The sequence below is a fragment of the Ambystoma mexicanum genome, chromosome 3q (genome assembly GCF_040938575.1).
Source record: "Ambystoma mexicanum isolate Mex_15411 chromosome 3q, UKY_AmexF1_1, whole genome shotgun sequence".
In the NCBI taxonomy this organism is placed as follows: Eukaryota; Metazoa; Chordata; class Amphibia; order Caudata; family Ambystomatidae; genus Ambystoma; species Ambystoma mexicanum.
Window position 1 is genome coordinate 215,447,205 of NC_090926.1, and position 22,822 is coordinate 215,470,026.

Below are 22,822 nucleotides of genomic sequence, written 5' to 3' on the forward strand. Positions count from 1 at the left end.
AAAGCATAAGACACAAACTAGGTTGCTTAATGTACGTACAACAGCATTACAGTTGGGGTGGAGAAAAGACAGTCATGGATTACTGATTATAGTTATTTATTCAGAAGGGAGCAGCTAGGAACATGATATCTTCCATGTTTGCCTTGGTCCATGAATACATTGACGTGACATCAATGTGGTCCGTTTGAAATTGATTTTTTTTAATTATGGAATTGTATTTTTATCCAGTAACTGAATGTTTGGAATCCATAATTTGTGTATAGAAATGGTTATATATTTGATGTATATGGTTAAGATATCAATTAAGGCATTTAGGCAATTGAAATCGAATTTATTGCTCTTTATTAATTCTTGATTTTGCATTTCAGTTTCATTAATTAAAGCAATACATGTTTAAACAAAATGACCCCATCTGTAACTTGTTCCATCTCAATCACTTATAGAAGGGAGAAATAATCATTTTGTGGTTGAAATTAGTCTAGCAATCCATTTTTTTTTTGGTGCTCATCTAGTCCCTTGCCAATGCGAAGACCCAGCAATATTATCACAGTGATGGCTTTGATTGGAGAAAGGAGCAGTCAGGGCATTTAATGAATGATGTAAAACTATGCCCGAGGATCACTGACCGTAGCAAGAATTGGCACAGAAGTTAATATTTCTTGCACTATTCATCTACCAATACTATGAACCATTTTTTTTTTAGACAGTATATATCAGTAACAATACTCTTGAGGAGCACTGCTTTATGTCTACAGTGAACACGTACTACAGAGGAGCACTGTTCCGCATGTGCATTTCACATATACTCCTGAGGTTTACTTTTCACAAAATACATTTTACAAGCACTCTTAAAGATTATTTCTCACAATACAGCTCATTACCAATACCCACAAGGGTTGCTGCTCAAGACATGAAAATTATCGATCCTACTGGTAAGCAGGGTTCCAACTAGAAGTTACCCCAAACTCTCGCAAGGGCAATGTAGCAGAGTAGGGAGACTTCACAAGGTGGGAAGGAAGGCTGGTAGCGAGGTATGGTTAGTCCCGAAAGTACACATTAGAAGTTCAAATAAGTACTGTCTGTTTAGGAGACACGCAGGAAAACACGGCAAGTCAAAACAGGATAAATTGCCTCATGTACAACCGTCCCACCCCTCAAGCTAAATAGAAGGCCTGCCCTTAGTAACAAGCCCTATACATTACAATGTTAAATGTTGAGGAGAAAATGGGATCTGTGGATAGCAGTAAAATAGGTAGCAAAGTCAAATTCCCCATACACCCGATTATTCAATGAATTCTACTTTATTAGCCTCATACTTTACTTCACATTTCTCCTATAAGGTGCCTTCTTTTCACTCTGCCATTGCGTCTTCTATCTTACAAATAACTCCCTCTCTCCCTACATCTCCTAGGGAGATCATTATGTGTTTTACACCAATCTCCAATGAGGAGACCTTTCTCCTACTGGCCCGGGCTCACCCAACCACTTCCCCAACAGATCCCATTCCATCAGCACTCATTCCTAAAGTCTATCCCTCTTGTGTTTCTTATCTTACATCTTTGTTTAATATCCGTCTATCCACCTCAAACTTTCCTTCTTTATTCAAACATGCCTCCATCATCCAGATCTTAAAGAAACCTTCTGCTGAACCAAGTTCCGCCCCATTTAATTTCACTCCTGCCCTACCTTTCCAAAAACCTTGAACAAATGGTCTGTTCTCAAGTCTCTACTTTTGTTTCTCATAACTCTATTCTTCCCCATTTTCAATCAGGGGTTTCGCACCGGTCATTCTACTGAGACTGCTCTTCTTTTTGTCTTAGATTCTTTACTGTCTGCATGTTAGTCTAAACATTGGTCTCTTATCTTACTAGACCTACCTGCAGCTTTCTGATAATGTTGATCATTTTCTTCTACTAACTTCTCTCTTCTTTTGGTTTTGATGGGTCTGTTCTTTCTTGGTTTAGATCATACCTGTCCCAAAGGACATTCTCAGTCTCCTGTGATGTCATGTATGGTGTCCCTCAATGTTCGGTCCCTTCCTCTTCTCTCTATACTTCTCTGCTTGCTGTTCTCTCTTCTTTTGGTCTGTGCCATCACTTTTACGTTGATACTCCGTTTTTTCTAACGTTCCCATTCTTTTCCTTAGACAGCCACAATAAGTTCACTTCCTGTCTTCTTGCCCTTAAATCTTTGATATCGGCTCACTTCTTAGTACTCAATGCCACTAAAACAGAAGTACTTTTCTTTGCCGCTAACACTATTCCACCTCCTCTTCCTCACTCATCTATATAATTTACTCTGTCTCAGCTACCCATCTCTTCTACAGCCCGTAACTTAGGAGTTTATTTAGATTCAGACCTATCTTTCTATTAAATCTTCACATGCCCGCTGCTTTAATTTATGTAACATTCGAAAAGCTAGTCCTTTTCCCGACTTTTGAGGCCGCTAAACTCTTGGTAACTTCTTTAATTTTATCCTGTCTTTTCTATTGTTCTTCTGCCCTCTTTGGGATCGTCTAGTTCCTCTGAAACCTGTCTTTAACACTTCTATTTGCATACTCTTAGCTCCTCAATACTATTTCTTCTTCTCACTAATCTTGGATGGCTTTCTTTCCATTCTTGTTTAAAATGTAATGTGTGTCTAGTTTTCAAATCTCTATGGTCTTGCACCTGACATTCTTTCTTCCCCATCTCGCTTGCTTCGTTATTCTTCCCCAATTTCCTCTTGCTATCCCTCGTCATCCCTGAGCTCAGTCTCATCATTCTTTGCTCCTCTACACTGGAATGCTCTTCCCCTCTCTCTTCACTCTATTTCTGTCTATTCTGTGACTCTTCGAGGTCTCACCTACTTCATTCTGGTTAGTAATGTTGACCGTTTCCTTATTTTCATTTTCGTGTACCGTTATATGATCTTATGTACAGCGCTTTGTTGTAAAGCACTATATAAAACCCAAAATAAAATACAAATTCAGAACCCACATTGCCAACAAAGGAAGATTCACTGCAATTGCCACAACCTCTAGTACATAGTAGAATAATTAAAGCATGGTATAGCATGTACTGAATATATAATAGGGTTAGAGGAATACCAAGAGGCATACATGGCCTCAGAAACAGACCTAGAAATGGGAGAATAGAACGTAGAAAAGGTTAGAGACAGTAACCGAATACATTTCATTAGGCGGCAGTGCAGCGATTAAATTATAATCTGAAATAATTTGGGATAAATGCAAAAATGTCAGTCTGATATAAAACCCAGGAACCCTGAAAAAGGTCAAAATTCAGGATAGTACCTTTTTAAGTCTTCTTAAATCTCCTCCTAAAGTTTGCAGAAGTTCCCCAAAGAAATACAATGCAACAAATTCCATACGCAAGGAGCACCCAACACCTGAGGACACAACAAAAGACCACCATGAATAGCTCCAGTCCCAGGTGTGAGGCCCAACTAACCAGAAAAGGAAGGAAGCAGATCAGGATTCGGCCAATGCAAGTCAATGAATTGTGGTAGAGAGCGTGCCCAGCAACTCTCCAGGACCCAAGAGAGCCCTGAAAAGGATTCCAAAGAATATCTCAGGACCACCAAACCTAGCAACATGTACTCACGGCACCAGTCTCAGGATTCAACTTGGAAGAGACGGGATAACCCAGTAAGTACACGTTTCTTTTAGAGGGTTTGAGACAGGACCGGGTACTCTGGGTCTTAAGCTCTGGACCAGTGGCAATCCAGATGGGTGGAAAGAAGAATCATTAACGCACCCAGGACAACGACACACCACCAGGATGCTGATGCAGTGACAAGGAAGGCACCAGGTGGCTGAAGCTATTCAGCAAAACTGATCTGGGCAGCTAGAGAGGCAAAACGGGGCAGGCAGTCAAAGAATGGCCACACATTGGGAGCAACGGTTGTGGGCAACTCAGGACGAGGCCACTGAGCAGCTCCCTAACTTGCAGCACTTGTCAAGGCAGATTTTGTGGGGAATCTGCACTACCAGCGACCCAGAAACTGCCCCAACCTGGGACTGCTAATCCAGCCAACAAGGAGGATGAGGACCAACCCAAGAAGGCTTTCCAGCAGCCGAAAGAAGAAAATGAGGGTAAGGGCATCATTTAGAGGTTGTGGTGTGTGCCAATAAAGCGCCAGTAAGGAGATTGATGCCACTTACCACACCACTAAATTTAAAGTTTCAAAATTAAAATTTTAAATTCCATACGGTTTTGAGAGGAGGAAGTTTCCGCCGCATAAAACTATTGCTGCATGCAGTAATTACCGATGCCAGTGGGGTCCTATGGGAGTCAAAATGGGGAAAAGTGAAGGATCCACATGACTAAATCATGCAGAAACTTCCTGTTACTGATGCATTTCAAAAAGGAAATTCCACCAAATTCTAAACGAGGACCTAAGAAAATGGGGGCAGGGCCCCAACAAGTAGAGAAACATCCCAATCTTAAAAATCAGAAGTCCATCTTTGAAGCCTCCCCCAACAATTCAGGTAAAAATCTGAGGGATGGCGATGGTCTCGCCTACATATGATGCCCATTCAATCATGGGTTGGCCTACGCCACCTCTTGAACTACATTCCAGACTGACGAGAAGATGACGGTCAGCCAATCAGATAGGCCTGAAAAACACCAAAGTGCTCAGGTTCACCCACAAGGGCTGCGTACTGATAAGGGGCAAACTGACCATTGAAACTGATTAGGCGTTCGACCTGGTGGGGCAGCAGCATACAAGAAACTGAAGGGCTGGTCCCTTGATGGTTTAAGACTGCCTCCCTGCATCCCCCTCAAGCCAAGGCCTTCCTCAGAAACAAAGCAATTAAAAATACACTGTAGCGTAACCAAAGGACGTGAGAATTTCTGCAACATCTTGCTCCTACTGTTATCAGTGTAAACAGTGGGCTTATACTAGTCAGCCACATCAAAACAGCTCACTTTTACCTGCAAGACAGGCAGTTCACAGTATTAGGTGCTTGCTGAGGAGATCTGTGCTCACAACATGTTAAAGCTCAGGAAGGAACAATCTATTTTCTTTCTGGGTTTGATGTATATTAACCGCAGAGCTGTGAAGAATAAGAAAAAGCACTATACCAAAAACTATTATCAGTTCCGATTATTTTTACCACGGCCTGAGCATGCTGCCTTTGTACACCGATACATTGCAAATTATTTGAGAGAGAACGTCACACTGTCATAGGTTTACAAGTCTTTTTTGGTGACTGTGCGTCTGAGCAGAGAGGCATGCACAGTGCTGTATAGAGGAGACCAATTTAAACGTTTTCCAACTGGGCTGGCGTCCCATATCCCCCTGGCCACTGGTAGTAACCCGTTTCACCCATGATACCAGGCTTATCTGTGGCAGGAAACCAGCCTAAACCAAAAAAAAAAGATAAAGGCCATGTTAGCAAAACAGACTGGGAACTTTTACGTCTATCCAGAATATAAAGATGACACTGGGTTATACAAAGGGGTGGAGATGAAGATGTGGAGACGATGGTAGCCTGTAGGCAACTAGTAGCCACACTGTCTGGGTCTGACCAGACATGCTTGGAGGACGATGGTTCTTCAGGGGGAAAGGGAAGTGAGGTGCCCTCAGAGAGGGCGGTGGCCACATCACAAAATTGTACATAAGATACGGAATGTATCTGTTAGTTTTTAATCTTTGTTTTTGTTGTTGGAAATAATAAAAATTGTTCAGAAAAATAAAAATGATGACACTGGGTTCACAGAGTTATGTCTTTATTACAGTATTTAAGGCCCAGAGTTCATCTTTGATTAATAATGGCATTTCTGGATTTCACCTTTTTCGTTTTATGTCAACAATTATATGCAGTGTGGACACCTGCAAGAAGAGAATAGTCTTGTAAGGTTTGTATTAATTTAAGATAACCTTCAAAAGCAATAGAAAGTCAGAGTTATGCAAATGCACAACCACAGAGACATTCTGAAAATGGATAAACATTGAGCTCTACATTTGTATGATAAGACAATGAAATGACCAAAAATAGAAATGTACAATCATACCTCAGAACGTTCAACCATCACTAGCTATTGGCTAGTAGTGATCACGAACTTGGTCAGTAAGATGTTGTGCTGTGTGTATGTGGAGAATTGAGGGGATGAGTGACTATACCGGACATAGTAGTTTGTAACTTTAAATGTTTGCCCCAATGATGATATCTATAATGTACCAGGTTTAAAAACATGTTTTTAAACTAGGATGATTACAGTATTTTTTCATAGCATTGAAAAGGAACTGCTTTTACCATTATGTACCCTGCCCCTCCTGTCCTCATGTACCGTTCCCAGGCATGCCCTCTTGGCTGTGCCGTAACACTTGCATGATCTGACTGTCTCTAGACAGAGTGCAGTAGCTAGTCATCACATTTGCACTGCTCATGGCCTGTGGGAGTATCTCTGCGTCCTCCCTCGCCCCCTCCTTTGTCTTCGAGCGCTTCCATAGATGAACCATCATACATCACTACGCTTACTCTCTACTCTACACCATCACACAATTTAAGCACAGCTATACCCCGCGATAATTTCGGTCTAGCTGCTCACATACGAACACTACCCCATAAACACCTCATCACTCTAATAAAACGCAGCAATATCCCCATGACAAACCAGCCTAGCTGCACATATAAGTGTCTTACAGGCCTAATGCAGCCAGAACCCAGTCTGGCTGTCTACCCACATTCAATTAATATCTTCACCACCACGCCTAATGCTAGGATACAGCAACCATCAGGCAATTACATCAGCTGCACACATAACTGGTGCGCCCACGCACCCTACGACACTTACTCTCTTTACTGACCTGTTCTGCGGACCCCGAGGGTGTGTGTACCCACAACCCCTAGGTCCCCAAGTTTCACTATTGCCCAGACCTTCTCGTCACTGCACCAAACCGCCAGCCCAATATGCCGCCACTGTGTGGCCAACCTCTGGCTCCCTGCGGTATCGCTATGCCTGCCGTTTACCCCTACCCAGCCCCCCGCGATGTCGCTATGTACCAGCCCCTCTGGTTCCCATGTACCATTCGCAGACATGCACTTCTGTCCCTGCCTTAGCACATGCACGGTCTGGGTTCTCCAGACCGAGTGCTGTAGCTAGTCTTCACATTCATGCTGCGCTTGGCCTGCTGGAGTGTCCTTACATTCTTCCCTCCTTCGCCCCTTGTCACCTAGCGCTTCGAAGCGCACTATGCTTAAGCGCTTTGTGGATGATCTATCATCATATCACGCCGCTTTCGCTCTACTGTACACCATCACACAATTAGATTACAACTATACCCCTCGATAAATTCGGTCTAGCTGCTCACATACGAACACTACCCCACGAAGAACTCATCACTAATAAAATGCAGCTATATCCCCATGACAAACAGGCATTGCTGCACACATAAGCGTCCTACAGGCCTAACGCAGCCAGAACCCAGTCTGGGTGTCCATCCACCAGACTGCACACATTCAACTGATAACTTCAGCACCACACCGAACGCTAGGATGCAGCCTCCATCAGGCAATTACATCACATAACTGGTGCAGCCACGCACCCTACAACACTTACTCTCTGTACTGACCTGGACTGCGGTCCCAGAGGGCGTTCAACCTACCAGTGCTTTGAGGTCATACCAAAGATATATAGAGCACTATATAAATGCCAAATAACATAACATAATGCAATGTGTGAAGCTGAAAAAAAGTCTCTAAGCTCTAGCCAGGTAATTTGCAGGATGAACACGAAATCATCAGCACACTTAACTCACTGAACTACCCACCAGGAAGAGAATGGTGTTTAGGCATATGATGGCGTGTGCCCTGGATTTTTGATGACGTGATACGCTAGAGAGATTTTTTTACTACACAAAATCAACACTCGGTGGTTTCACAGCACTGATGTATGGAATGTCCTGTGTGTTTTGGGAATATAGATTTACATACAAAGCTATGAGGAATATGGCAATATACATTTAGACAATCATCCTTGAGAATCCAGAAGGATATCCAAGATCATTGCTTTATGGACTGGCAGGACTACTTACAAAAATGATTGCTTATGGATGCAAATAGATATGTACGAGAAACATTATGTGTTTTAGGACTATACCAATCTTCACTATGTACAATACAAATTGTCTTTATTTTGGCGGAAAAACTTCATAAAAGACCACATATCAAAACAGTCATAAAAAAGAAAAATTAAAAGTGCCAATAGCAGCACATGTTCTAGACATCACACCAACAAACAATGTAAATACCATTACAGATTAGACAGAGTTCCCCTTTTCTTAAAAGCAAGTCTAAAAAATGCCACAACTACCACAAAGACTTTGTGAGTAGGGCATCGTTTCATCACATTCAGAGCAGCACAGATAGTTCTTACATTGAGTTGGGTCCACATTGGTCTAAACCAGGGTTGTTCAACATACGGCCCGCGGGCCACAATGCGGCCCTCCAAGCCATTTCACGTGGCCCGTGAGGCTGAACAGAAAACATTGAACAAATAATACATAAACCGGGCCGTGGCGGAGGACTGTTACTGCCTCTGGTGACCCCTGCAAGGGGGCACCAGAGGCAGTTACAGCCCACCGCCCGGTTTTATTTATTTATTTGGTCAATGTTGCAGGGTTCAAGCCACATCTAAGGCATGTAAACAAAAGAAAATGGCTGATTGAGGTACAGGTCAATATTTTATTTTAGTTCTGTCTTTTCTTATATAAAAAAATAGATTTATTCTTATTTTATTTTCAACAAACTTCAAAACCCCCAGCAGAAACAATGATACTTTGTCATTGATATTTTGGGGGAGAACCTTCATCCATGACACTTTTGGTAGAAGACATACATCGAGTGACTGAAAGCACACTTGGTTAGGCCATTCTTATAACACCAGTTGTGCATTTACGATTGCAATAAAGCCTTTAACTGTCAGCAGATTTCTAAGACATAACTCTGGCATGCCAATATTTGATGTTACTGCTGGCTAGAGCCGACTTAAATAGATCCCAGGAGGATGTGTTTCAGGTGGGGAGGGCCAGGAAGTGGGTGAGAAGGGTCGCATGACCATGGGAACTGAATGGGTGTTACCCACACATTTATTACCAAGCACCCGCAAGCTGTGTGCCCCTCCTCACATTTCATCTCCCTCCTACCCGTATTCCAATTTCAATCCTTTTAGGTTACAGGTGGTGCCTAATAGCCAAAACTAAAAACAACTGGCTGGGCAGAAACCAGGCTGCAATGGATCTAGTTGCAGCTCACTAATTGTGCCCCCTGCTCCTCATGAACCCACATAGTTGGACTTCTTCTTAATTGTGCTGAATGCTTTTAGAAGGCTTAATAACATGCACAAGACAGGAGAATTGGCAATCATGCCCCCATTGTATTTGGAGCCGATTATCCCAGATGTAGTATAAAACCCACTGTGGCCACTATTTTGACTTTTGTTTACTTCCGTTTCTTGTTTAATTGCATGGTTTAACCTTTCAGGAAAGGTTATCAAAAAGTGACTAATCATGCAATAAAAAAAAGTCCTTCATACTTTTAGATTGTGCTCACATTGTGTTTCTTCAATTGGGTTCACCTTTGGATGATCGCTTTTCCACATTTTATCTTTTGAATTGGATTATGCTTCTTTCATTACCACAGAAGTAATGAATGTGTATTACAAAGATAATCTGGCATATGTATTGGGCACACTGCACATGCTCAAGCAGCATCAATCATGCTTTGTACAGGACAATGCTGATCTAAATTGGGAGCAGCCAGCATAGACATGTTTCTACAGAGGCATATTTTGGGTACAACCAGCATGCCAATGTGTTACATCAGTGACAGTGCTGTTTTACACTGTGGACACATTGTAATGATCAATGTTCTTGTCTGCTGTTGGTGACATGGAATGTACATGTTCCCATTTAAACTTATGGCTTTTTGGTCACTTTCCCTGCTGTAAAATGCACCATTTCAGCCCAATATTTGGAGAAAGGAATTTTGGGGGGTTGGGGGGCCCAAACCCTCCCTAGATCATTACAGCTCCCTCACTACGCTTGGTCGCCCCCACTATTTCAGAGAAATATCAACACATACACACTGGAAGAAATCACAAGAAACTAACCTTTGATCACTGCCCCTGACACCAAAAGCTATCTTTGGGACTGCATGGCTATGCCTGTGATGCTATTGTATCAAAGGTCACACACCATCGCTTTTGAATATACTGCTTTGGGTGAGGGTGTTGACTTTTGGCTCGCTGGCCCACCGGATGACAAAAAGTGAATGCTTCGGCCCCACATTCAAAAAGGTTGGACAAGCCTGGTCTAAACCATTTGGACCTCTCCAGTAAGTATGTGGGGCTATGGGAAAACACACTTTGCCCTCAATCTTGGGGGGACAAAAAGAACATAAAAGATGGAGATAAAGAGTTCTTGACCCATTTGGCAGTAAATTGGGGAAGTGGCGAGATTCCTAAACGCAACTTGGTAAGAATGCTTTTCAACTTCAGACTTGAGTGGTAATCAAGATACGATTCCAGCCCCAATTTATATGGACTAATGAATACTTAGTTGTCAGCCTTCCTACATAACAAGTGTCAATCATCTGCCCAAGATGCAAACTTTAAAATGGTTCTTGACACTATATTTGTACATACTACCAAGTTTAATGCGATCTTCCCATAAATCTTTGAACCCAATATTTACTAGTATGTTTTTCACATGCCTAAATCACAGCAACTGCTTTCCTCCCAATCTATTCCAACACCTCCATTCCTTCTCTGTGCAGTACCAGCGCATCAGAATTACAAATTCTAAGCCAATACAAAACTGGTTAGAGCATGATAGAATATTTTATTTCAGTTAGGCCAACCTCACAAAACACCGGACCCGAGGATGCGCTTGAAGGTAAACCAAGGAGGCTCTTTAAGAATGTATTCTCTGTTTGGATAGAGGGGAAGGAGGTGTGGCCCCATAGTTCAGCAAAATATACAATAGCTAGAATTGCCTAAGGCCTATAGATCTTAAGAGGTACTGACACAACATTACCTTCCAAGCGTAATGCCAGGCTCGCAATTAAACCGCTTTGCCGAGAGCATGTCATTGTGCTCATTTCATGTTTTTGAACAAAGTCAGCCCCAGATAAGTATCTGAATTGACTGATTCCAATAAATTATTGTTCAGACAAAATGTCACTGCTGCCCGAAAAGCACTTCCCGCCAGGGCACGTATCATGGTCTTAGTTTTAGATTGATGCGCAGGCCTTTGATGCAACATACATTCTCTAAAAAGTAACCCAGCCAGTGTTTTTAACTAGCAAAACTGCATCATCTGCAAATAAAAGACTCAATTTCTGACTGCCCAGGCTGGGAGCATCATTTGCCACAGCGTGCAATGCAGATGCCATGCCATTAATATACAATAAGAATAGTAATGGGGCCAAGATGTAGCCCTGCCTCACTCCAATGTTAATGGGCACTGGAGCCTTTGATTCACTATGCAACCCAAGCGAATGCGAGCATTATTCCTATTGTATAGGGACCCGATTGCATTACAGAACTTGCAGGAGTTCCCAGATCATCCAAAGTTTCCCACAGGAGGTTTCTCGGCACAGTGTCAAAGGCGGTTTGATGATCTACGAATACCAAATATATGCATATATGGACTTCAACTGCATGTATTTTTGTAATACAAAAGGTCCAACTTTATCGATTGTCGAGGCCCCTGCCCCCAAACCCGCGTGGACATGAGAGATGTCTGACTTAGCTACAGAGTCATCCATGTTATGTAAAATAATCTTCAAGTACATTTTTGCCAGGTAGTCAGTTAATCACTGATGTGGTCAGTCCTTATACACCATTTATAAACTTTGTGAGAAAGGGAATCCAGATAGCAACAAATCAGGCAGAACCAAATCTGGACCTGGGGTTCTGCCTCGTTGCTGCTTGAATATTGCCTGTTTCAATGCCAACAACGAGATGGGGCTAATCATAGCATCTCCAGTCAGCAGAGTCATGTCTGATGCCATATCTATAGGTCCCTCTGTAGTAGTGGGCAATCCTGGTAGTAGGGAGATTGAAAATACTTCTACCACTCATCCAGTGAGTCCTCTAGGAACCACCCGTTATAAACTCTTAAACCATGGGAATACAATCTTGCATTAAATCATCACTGCTAATGGTTAAATGCACGATGATGGAAGGGGGGGGGTGGGGACTGATAAGGTCAAGATTCCCCATGCCTCATCCTCTCTCGACAGATCTTCAGAGAGTTGGTTAGATTCTTCTAGTTGCCAATTGGGATCACCCACCATTATCAAAAGCCTATTAGGAAAATGTGCCATAAGATTGTACATTTCATTTAAAGCCAGTTCCAACTAGGCGACTGCTCGCCGATTTTGTCTCAGGTACACATCCAATATGTATATGATGAATCCCCCGTTAAACCGCAACACCATGTAATGCAAATCCACAGATACCAATTCCCCTTGCTTGAAGAAGCCCCAAGACTAATATGGGCCCAGAATAGCATGCCCCCTTTTGGTCACCCTCTACTTGCTTCTACTGCAGGATTGAAATAAGTGTGTTAATTGGTCTTGTGGACTGAAGCAGACTACCACGTTTCTTGCAGGCATATGACCATGTGATTGTCAATCAGTTCATTCCAATCAGGGTCCGAATTTTAGCCATCCCATTAATATTCCACAATAGAATTTTGAAAGAGTTGTGAGTCAGGGGGTTGTTAGATGGACGAGGAGTTCCTGCCGAAGCATGCTGGATCGAGGACGAGTCGGTAACATTAATCAATTGGGGACCAAGGCCTAAGTCCCCCAGACTCGACACACTGCCCTTCGAACCAGCATTACAGAGAGAGTGAGTGAGTGTGTGTGTGCGTGTGTGTCATAGCTCCTTGCTTATGGTCCATCATGAATATATAATGAAAAACAATTGTACTGATATTGAGCTCGTGAATTCATATATGGAATTCACAACGCAAGTTGGCTGATCTCTGGTATGGATGCTGCAAACCAGAGGCCTGAGCCCAAAGCATCCCTTTTGGAGGGTGGAAGTCTACAAGAGTTCTCGTGAAGATTATGTTTGTTTATTTATGAAAACTAACATGTGTTATGAAATTTAGAATTGTCACAATAAGGTAAAGTGGGCGATAGAAAAACTGGCATCGGCAAAACACGCTGCTGTATAAGGATAATGCAATGAACACAAAATTATAATATCTAGGTAAATTGCATGTTAAATACTCATAATGCTATGCCCGAGACATTAGGGATTAAAACTGCTGTGGGTATTAAGCTCCTATTAGCAGGTGACCTAGAAGAATTGTTTAACAATAGGTGCCATACAATACAAACAAACCTATGTCAGATTAACGCAGTGTGATGAGGAACATATTCAAAAGGGAGTATTATTACATATCTAGAAGGCATGTAAAGCACGACGTTTCATATAGAAGGGACAAAAGACAAAAGACATAGTTTGCACAAAGTGTGCATTACAACATTCACTTCCTCCTCATTCCTCACGAGTAACTCCTACTTTGACGTTCTCCTCAAATCTGTTATTTCAATCCCTGCCCAGTATGGTTTATGGGTTGAAATTGAGAATTGAAGTAAAACAACAACGAGGCCCAATCTCACAGGTAAACTCATCACATATGTTGCGAACCAAGTTAAGAGTAAAAAAGTCTTCCTTTATTCTGGCATCCGATTAATCTTTTCGACTTGTAGAAGCTGGTGTCTTTGCCTTGAGGTTTCAGTTTTTTTGTGGATTCATAAACTTAAAACCATTAGCGATTCTGTATTGTGGTGAATGGTTATTTAGGGCAACATTTGTTAAAGAGTTTATACTGACCCATATGAGGTATTGGGGTTGTCGGATATTGGACAAGTATTGTGCGACATTAATGGAGATTCATTTATCACGAATGTAGATTGATATTGAAAGGAATAAAGCTCGCAAGTGACGATTCAAGTTACTGTTTGAAGGTTTGGACTACTCAATCCTGCGCTGACTGGAAGCACCTATTGGGGAGCATTTGAATGCTGATGACTAGACATCAGCCAGTCACACAAGCACCGCTTATCAGCCTGAGATACGGTGCCCCACCTTCACAAGGTCCTCCCGACAGACTACGACTCTGGCTACAGGTTGAAAAGCAGAGCTCAATGAACCCCCAGCATGAGTCAATAAAATGGTGCACATCATATGTAGGTTGAACTGTGTGCTTATTTTGGAATTACACAATACTTCAGAAGAATATGGGAGTTCAATATTTATTATAGGAGATACACATGTATGCTTGTGTGGGGTACAGATGTCCAGTGCTGTCATTGTTGTGTGTTTGAACGATGTATCAGAAATTCCTCAGATTACTTTATTGACATGCCTCATACGCAAACATCTGTAGAGTTAACCACGAGATAGAGATTATTATTTCCTTCTGAGCTTACCTGCTCTTCTCCCTTTTCTTAAGGCGCTCTCCTCCTCCCCATGGCAATAAAATAATGGCAAATAATAGGTAACAGAACACCCGGAAGGGAAAATGGGTAATCAGATCCAAAAATTGGAAATAAATGACACTAGTGAGGCAGGATGGGAGGAACACGCGAGAAGTTAGGAGAAATTGGGGGAAGGGGAGATATGCGCAGTGCTGCGGGGAAGGGGGGGCCGCGGGCAAAACGAAAAGAAAAGAAAAGAAAAACGGGGAAGAAAAAAAGGAGGAAAAGCGGCCAAGATCCCCCTTCCACCTCCGACCTCCGGCCGCTGTGCACTACGTCAGCGCTTCCTGCGCAACCTCACTGGGCCTTTCACCTACTGCACGCGCGTCATCTGTTCCTGCGCTCTCAAAGCGGCTGCGTCATCTGCCGGCGCTCTAGTTTCCATGACCACCGGAGGAACAGAAGGTGGATCGAAGTGTACAATAGGAACACTGGAGCGGCGGTTTCAACAAATCCGACATGTTAGGTGTAAAATAAAAACGGAGTTGTCAAAAGTGGGTCGCCCTACCAACAGAGATCAAGGCTGCAGAGTATATGTAGTTCATGAATGTCGACTGTGTCAGAACGATATACTTTCATCAACAATCATGTTGCAAGCGAAAACAGCCAAAGTAGGATGAAACGCCTTTTCAACCACGTCAACTCAAAAGCTCTATTGATCTCGGAAGGCAGGCATGGTTGACTCCACGCACAAGAAATGCGTGGCGGCCATATTCGAATGGATTTGGCAGTAGGAAGTATTACACTCAACTGTCACTATTTTGGTAGCACAATCAGTGTCGTGGTTGGGCCATGCTGGTTACATTTTTGGTTAGAATGCGTGGCCTTGTTCCAAATGAGTGACATTGTCTAAAAACCTAATGGAGCGTCTTTGTTTTGTGAAAGGTACAATTCGTGCAGAGTACCCCTAGACATAGCTCTCAACTCACACACTTTTGGCGGGTGTCAGCCGCCTTGGAAACAGCAGACTCACCCGCCAAGCCTCTGACACGCCCATTCATTTCAATGGGCCTCTCACCCGCCAAACACAAAATCGGGTGATTTCACCCGCTTTTGCATCGCAAATGGTTGAGAGCTATGCCTAGAACTGGGAATAACCTCGCGTGCAGTTTCCAACTTTTACAAAACAGAGTGCTACAGATGCCAACTGTTTTTTAGAGTGGCTTGCGAGTCACTTGTGCACTGCCCACACTACCATGGCCTGCCCTCTAAAAATGTGCATATTTGCATAACCACACCCACCAACCAAAAAAGGACATAATGCACTATGCACCAACCACATTGAGGGCACATTGCATTATAATCCGGCACCAGCACAGTTCACTTTGATTTACCTTTTGTAATCGTTTTTAATAGTTTAGATACATGTATTTTCCCCAATAGAGATGAGCCATTAGTTTGACAGGGGAGCACTTCATTTTATTTGTATCATTCAGTGAAGGTGTGTATTGAGTTGTACTTTTCGGTTTCCCTTTAATCACCATTGGAAAGTTGTGGGATTGCACTGTGTCCTTGGGCAAAACTGTTCTGAGCTCCTTTGTTCACTATAGTGACTTTTTGACATATTGAAACAACATTAATTGATAGATGTAGTAATGGTTCAGATACAATTGTCTGGACTTACAATTAACCACATTGTAAACCATTCTCTATCTGGTTCCCCAGAGCACGCTTGTTTTATCATTTTCAGCAATTAGCTTTATTTTTAAGTAAACCTTACCAATAGCTTGTGCAAATTACTCTGACACTTAAATGGCATGTTTTTTTTTACAGACTAACAATTTTGACAGAGAGAAAATGATTAGTCTAAATTCACACACTTTAAGTGGAGATTTTGGCATTTGAGCCCAGTCTGCAATTTAGGCTCATGAATGACCACATATCTTCTCAGCTCTGGTTGTTAAAAAATATATAATAAACCAATCGGAAAAACATATACATCCTTATACAAATACATTAAGCAAAAAGAGAATGATTGTAGTATTAAATTCCCTATCCCATCCAGAATAGTAGTATTTAAGCAACGGAATGTTAAGTAATGTAAGACTAATCATGTGCCTCTTGGTTATGCAACTTGATTTAAAGCCTATGGGGAAGCCTGAGCCCCCTTCCTTACTCCCTAGTTCTGCTTCGGCTTGTAATATGGGGGTCATTTTTGACTCCTTCCTTTCATTTTCATTTCACATTTCTTCTATCCTTCACTCCTGTCGATTTCAACACGTCAATTATTGCTGGTTATTAACTTTTCATGCTTCTAATACTTATTTAGTTCTTTGTTTTTTCTCGCCTATTCTATTGTTCTTGTCTTGGTCTTCCTGTGTACTGTCTTGCTCCATTCCGCTCTATTTATCAAACTTCAGCAGCCCTACTGATAAGAAGTTTATCAGCCACTTTTACTCCCTAAAAATAGGCAAATACTCCCAAAAAATAAAAACAGCGGGTAAAAATACTCACAACAAACATATATATTTTTTTAATAAATAAAAAAAAAACATATGAAAAGACACATAGGAGCAAGTACCCTGCTTTCATCCACACATCTCCATGAATATGTTTTGACCAGTGGAAAACAGGGCCACAGGAAGAAATGAGTCTATTATAACTGCCTGATCTGAAGAGGTAAACTTGTATCTTTTTAATGTACAGGAATAGCTTTGTGCAAAGAAAGATTAGTTACAAAACATTTCCATTTTACAGTTAGAACCTATTTTACTTGCTTATAAAACACTTTCATTGGGAATGAGACTTACTTTTTTTACTCCCTAAAAAAATTTTTACTCCCAACTTTCAAAAATGGCGAGTAAAATACTCTCACTTCAAAATCATATCTGGAGCGCGGTATTAGCATAATTGTTCATTTATATTTGATCGAATGATAAATTTGACTGAATTTTGCCTGTACCATTCGATCGAATAAAAACCAACAATTAGGATAATAAATACCAAACATGTGGACTGGGGGCTGTGGGCGTGTCCCCCGCTCCCTATGATCGGTATGTATTAGCCTTGGGAGGGTTGCTGGGGTGTCCCCTGCTTCCTCAATATTGGAGGCAGGGGACCGAAAAAAAATAAGAAAAGAAGAAAAAGGGACCCTGCGGTGTCGGATCCGACTCCTGTTAGAGGGACGGATCTGACGCCGCAGGGCTGAAGTGGACCAGGAGGCGAGCAACAGGTAAGTGGGGGTGGGGTGGGTGGGTTGGTGTGAGCGCATTTGATCCTCTGATAATTGATCGCATGCAGGCAGTTTTTTTCCAGACAGTTTTCTGCAATCAATTGTCAGACGATCAAACACCACCAAACCCTAGAGCACTTCCCTTTGGTCTGCATTCTTTGCACTCTCTACGGTCTGCCCTTTAGTTTCTTTCTATACTCCTTCTCATTCCCTTCACTCCCAGTCTCTCTTCTATTTGTTCCTCATCTTCCCTGTGCCCCTTCTCATTTTCGCTCTTTTTCCCTTCTTACCCCGAAGCACTGGAATGCCCTCCCTCTTTCTATTTGATCTGAAGCGATTAGGTGTTAAAGGGATAGTGCCCTCAAGAATATCATTGTCCCGATCGTTCGGGCATGTGTTTTTCAGCATGCGGTGATCAATCGTAAAAAACGTTTCTATGCATCTTACCTTGGTTTTCCTCACTTTTACACATGCGAAAACAAGGAGTCAGACGCGGCCATCTTGTACTAATCTTTTCCATGGATAGATCGCCCCAAGTTTAAGTGCCTCTGCAGCACTAAATCATATCCCCCGCCCCTGAAGCTTATGCCCCTTTTCACAAAGCCAATGCACATCTCGTGTCAAGGTTCTATGTGCGCAAGCTATTGACGTGTCTCCATGGAAATGGCCGGACGCCTCTTTCCTCAATGAGTATAAACGGGCCCCTTCTTATCAGACAACATCAAAGTTGCTTTTTCAATCGTTTCACTATCTTTTATTTTGGATTGCCTGTGACTCGTTTCTGCTCAGATACTTGGACTAGCATTAATATTGATTTCAATCGTTACTTGCGTTTTATTAAAAAACTTGTCATATAATGGCAGCAATACAACCCTACCAGTACAAGCCTGAGTATTCCGAGGAGGAAGTAATTGAAAGAGAAAGGTGCAGAAACAATGGAAAATCAAACGATAGTTGGGAAGATGAATCACTGGAGCCTGAGCATAGTTGCATGGAAGACGTTTCCACCTGGTGTACCTTCAATCGCTGCAAGGTCATGCCAACCAAGGTAGAGAACTGCTGCTGCAAAGAAAACTCTGGATGCTTGGCCTACATATCAGAAGAAGACACACCACCGCTATGCGTTACCGAGCTGCATGACTTCAAGGCAGCCTCCCTCACAAGGTCCGTGTTGAGGATTATGATGGTGCTTATGCACGAACTTCGTGCAACAGTTCGCCCTCACAATCCAAGTAACGAGTAAGTGTACTGTAGGTGTGATGTCATTTTGACCACTGAGACAAATAAAATTTAATGTTTTTACCCTACATTGTCGTCACTTTGATCGATCACTGATGAATGAATTTAGTCTTCAAACTGGATATATTTCTCTATCTTTTTGCAAAGTGCAGTGTTCATCGCTTACATGTGTTTCACTTTCAATTAAGAAACAATATTTCTCTGTGGCCAAAACCGTTATGGATTGAATGGTTGATCGCTGTTGCAATGTGTCTAGACTCCAAAGCCCAAGTTCATTTATCAATAAATTGATGTTTGTAAGGGCAACTATGTCATACAATTCAGGATGCAGCTTCAAGTAAGGATTGAACACTTACAGTATGTATGTTTCTCTGCCACAGGTGGTACAGGCGAGTGGCCTACTGTTCATTTACATGGTGGCTTTATGGCAGGATTGGATTCCGCATTCAACATGTAATACCTGCCTGTGTCGTTGGAGCCATTCGCGCAAAATTCCCCAGTGACAGCGGACAGTACTTGGGATTTACGCACACTGTGCTGCAACCTCAAGTATACAATTTAGTTGTTTTTTGTGCAAACATCACCAAACTAAATAAAATACAAATGAGCATATACAAATAGTTTACATTTTTCAGTGAATCAAGAACACACTCACTCGTTTCTGAGGGAAATGAAACAATGGTTGGTGCCTTTTTGTGCTCACATCGCCCGCAACAAGCCATCCCCCTCCAGGAATGGCCAAGGTGCCAAACACCATGTACACTTCAAAAACGATCTTCTGGACGGTGACTATTGTTCTCATGGCCTCCCCAGACCCAATGTCTCCAGACTCCCCTCTGCAAGACCCGCCTTTGCAATCCACATATGTGTGTCTCCCTTCAGCAGTGTTCCGGGTCTTTTGCACTCGCCTCATGCCCATCCATCCCCCCTCCAGTGTCAATGTACCAGCATCACTGATGTCATCATGAATAGGGTGCACATTCTAGCATTGCATCGGTGAGGGGCCTACGGAAAAGTTGATACTATATGGGAAACAAGCTGATAATTGTCTGCTGTCTCTCCGTTGCTCTTGACACACGTGGGTCCACTGGGCCCATCTCTGCGGTTTGAAGGTCAGGGCAAGGAAGCACACATCTTTCTAACTAAAACAAACAACATGATCTGACTGATAATGCAGAAATAATGATACACATAAAATCTAGTCTGTATAGGTCTATTCTGGTCGCATGAGCTAATATATTGGCATTCTAACCTTTACCCTTTTGGATTCTCTTTGATACCGCAAACTCTTCACCCAGGTGCTGACCCCAAAGGTTTGATTTGCCATTTGGCCTGCTTGGGTCCTCATAAGATAGATAGACGTTTGTTGTTCTTTGGGAAAATATATTGCCACACAGGATTAGGGCCGTGTTGCGGCTCCGTGAGTGATCGGTGCGCTGAAGGGTAGGATGGGTATCACCATAAAAAGAACTGGGGGCAGGGGGTCAGAGCTGAGGGGCTCTGAACTGTCGGGGACAGTGATTGGGAGGGCACGGGAAGTTTAGTGGAGATGAATGGGCACTTGGCTTATGACTACTCACTGTCACACGCTCTTCACAGAGCACATTCTTTCAGAAATCATACCACAGGATTGTAACAAGGCATGGCTGGCTTCCGTCAGAACAGGGCTCGCGCAGAGCTGGCAAGGGAGAGGCGGTGGTGTGGGCTGGCTGTGCAAGACGCTGCGGATGATGGATGAGAGCTGCATTTCTACATAGAGGTTGTTTTTCGGGCTTGGTGGAAAAGATGGCTTTGGGACTAGTTCACAAATGGTTTCTTATGGCTGAGCTGGGGACTATAAAGTATTGTTTATTTTCTATGGGCTGTGGTGCTACAGAATGCCGCAGGGGGTTGCTACGCCTCCCCCTTGGTTATAACATATGGTATGTTTCTAGAGCGGAGCAAGGGTGGGGGGCAAGGATCGTCTCCTTACCAACAACGGTGACCATTGTTCTAATGGCCTCCCAAGACCCAGTGTCTCCAGACTCCCCTCTGTAAAACCCTGCCCTTGCAATCCACGCAAGTGTGTCTCCCTTCAGCAGTGTTCCGGTCTTTTCCGCTCGCCCCATGCTCATCCGTCCCCCCTCCATTATCAATGGAATTTCGCACCTGTGGCCATGCGCAAGCAAGGGGGCTGGGTGGGTGTGATTGACCAAGGTGCCAAACACCATATACACTTCAAAAGCGATCTTCTGCACGGTGACCATTGTTCTCATGGCCTCCCCAGACCCAGTGTCTCCAGACTCCCCTCTGCAAGACCCCGGAACAAGCATGTCACACATTCACATACACACCCTCTTTTCTAATCCTCTATAAACACCTTGACATTTAACAAGAGAACATCTCTGTGCTCAGTAAGATATCTGTTCGTCGTGCAACTTGTTCCCCGGATCGTTGCTCTCCTGCTTGCTGAATCAGCTTGTTTGTTCATCCAGGTAAGGGTGGGAGGTCACCGAATTTCCTTCTCTACATGTAATGTTCATTTAGCCCAATGACTTCACCATTGTCTAATGTTTTAAGTATTTTCATCTAAAAAAAATACCACCTTGCATCTTTGTCCATTACAATAAAATAGAATATTTCATGGGACATGTTTGTAAGCATGTTCCCTTTTGATGCATGAAAGTGCATGCAACGGACAAGTGACATGTTATGAATAGTGGTATACCAATCATATCTGTAAGACAGTTAGCGCCGTGTTCATTCAACAACGTAAACATGTTGTCCCCCTTTGGAAAAACTAATATTGCATAGAAAGCTGTAATACAATCACATCAATCACTGGCATACAGTAGTTGTTTTGAATTATTTATATATTTCTATAGAGGTCTAAAAGACATTTGAAGAATTCCGGCCTGTATGGTACTCGGTTGCCCTTCTAAGAGCCATTCAAAAAGTCTGGGCATGGTCCTGCATATATTCCCAAAGGATATTGATTTAATAAGAGAATGGGTTAAATACTGTGGTTTTCGGGTGGACGAGATTGAAAGTAGAGCCCAGGCTGTCTTGACGGACGTGAGGTCCAATCGATTCCGCGTCTGCGCTGGCTCTTTACCGACGATATGTACAACCGATCCGAGTACACTAAGAAGCGTCAACCCCAAATTCATCGTAAATTGCTTCCACATGCAATGCCAACCGAATGTATGCACACGCTGCCTCCGGTGAGTCCTGCGTGATGAATTAGCTATGTTTGTTGTTATGTTGGATGATGGGCTGAATAAATAAGTACTGTAAATGATCTCTCTATCAAAATCTGGTAGGGAACTGAAATGGTAGCTTCGGTTTACATTTACTTCAAAAGTGTCTTACGAAGGTCTCCATTGCTACAAGATAGTATTGAATTTTTACTATAATAGATTTCACTACACTACATCGGTCCCCGCTTCCTTGAGCCTCTAACAAATCTAACAATAAGACCACTATAAAACAATGCCATTGTGCCCTTTAAAAGTCGCATTGTGTTTTCGTAATCAGTTGCTTGGCATGTTCCTTTTTTGGGTTAGAGCATAGTGATGGATGCACAGACCCTCACAAGTGAACAAAACCACTGACACGTCCAGTGTGCCAATGGTGAGTCCTTCTGGCATGCACAAAGTGATATTCTCGAGCGTTGGATCTGCCCACACATCTAATACAACTATTTTTTCCCTTTGGCCCACTTTATGACAATGCTTGGAAAATGAAGCAACAAGATTCAGCATCAATCTCATTTCCATAGTCAACATCAAGTTCGCTCGCCTAACAAGTAATTTTAATGTACGTGTCCTTTACGAAAATGTGTTATGCTTTCAATTTAAAATGAAATGAAAAAGTTTATGTGTGCTATCGGTTAGTAACACTAAGTGGCATGTATGGTTGTC

The 22,822-nt window shown here is 42.6% G+C and overlaps 1 protein-coding gene across 4 annotated transcripts in view; it reads right to left on the minus strand.

The window, feature by feature from the left end:
• The window catches only part of R3HDM2 (R3H domain containing 2), a 2,186,793-nt gene extending 2,171,968 nt beyond the window's left edge, over positions 1–14,825 (minus strand). For 3 of the 4 annotated variants that reach the window (XM_069653574.1, XM_069653576.1, XM_069653575.1), the window contains exon 1: positions 14,462–14,825. The gene's annotated coding sequence lies outside the window, so the exon portion shown is untranslated. The remainder of the gene's footprint in view (positions 1–14,461) is intronic. The other variant, XM_069653580.1, reaches the window with a different exon arrangement.
• Positions 14,826–22,822: the final 7,997 nt, after the last annotated feature.